The sequence below is a fragment of the Etheostoma spectabile genome, chromosome 13, assembly GCF_008692095.1.
Source record: "Etheostoma spectabile isolate EspeVRDwgs_2016 chromosome 13, UIUC_Espe_1.0, whole genome shotgun sequence".
Classification (NCBI taxonomy): domain Eukaryota; kingdom Metazoa; phylum Chordata; class Actinopteri; order Perciformes; family Percidae; genus Etheostoma; species Etheostoma spectabile.
Genome location: NC_045745.1, coordinates 21,757,518 through 21,758,553, shown reverse-complemented (window position 1 = coordinate 21,758,553; position 1,036 = coordinate 21,757,518). Strand labels below are relative to the sequence as shown.

The 1,036-nt window shown below is 31.3% G+C and overlaps 1 pseudogene; it reads left to right on the top strand.

Annotated features, from left to right (window-relative positions):
* Window positions 1–1,036, top strand: part of LOC116700886 (olfactory receptor 51M1-like) — a 16,152-nt pseudogene that overhangs the window by 91 nt on the left and 15,025 nt on the right.

Sequence of the window (1,036 nt, the reverse complement as noted above, 5' to 3'; positions counted from 1 at the left end):
CTGACATTTATCTTGTTTAGTTATTTAAATATTGGCTATGCATTGTCTAAAGTAGCCACAGTTCAGGAAAGAGTAAAGGCATTTAAAACCTGCACAGCTCATCTTTCATTAGTGACAATTTATTTTCTCCCAATAATAATAACATTTACCCTGATGGAAAAAATACATCCAAATGCCAGGATCATAAACTTGTCTCTGACCTCCGTCTTTCCTCCCATGCTGAACCCAATCATTTATGTTCTGCAGACACAAGAAATCAAAGAATCTGTGAAAAGGTTATTAAAAATCAGAGGGAAATCCAAAGTAACCGTACAAAAATTAACGATAATGTGACCATTTGTCTATGCGATACACCATGTATTTTGGTGTTTTACATTCCTGTAAATTATCCTTTCTAATATTACACACATGTTTGTTACATTGCATTATGTATAAATCTACAAAACTATTAATAAAAAAGATCTTTTGTAACAAAGTAATACAATCAAGCAATGTAAACTATAATGTAAATTATAATTTTTCTCCCCGAATAAGTAGAAGCCCAACATGCCAAATTAATGGGTTTTTTTTAACGTCATAATGAGCATATGAATTACATTTTTTTTTCTACTGCTTTTGTATTGAGTTGGATCTAACATGAAAGTTATTTAAAGGTAGAACCTATTATATGAAAGAAATTTTGTTGCATGTGCATTACACTTTGAATCTTAAAATTCTACTGAAAATGTAGCCAATACTGTTGCCTATAACTCCCAACCCAGCTTACATTTTGTGAAAAATGTAATAATAACAAGTTTTTGTGTAATTATGCGATTGCAAAAAATCAAAACATATACAAATTATATATAGTGTAATATAGTTATGAACATCCAAAACCAGTGAATAAACAATTTATTGTGACCAAAGAGTCATTGTCATTTGTTATTAGGAGTGTCACTGAATAATTTTCATAGTCAAATCAGAATTTTTAAGTCTTCACTATTGTCAATCGTCAAATCATGTCAGTGGGGGGCCATGGGGGGGGGGGTGAGGCAGA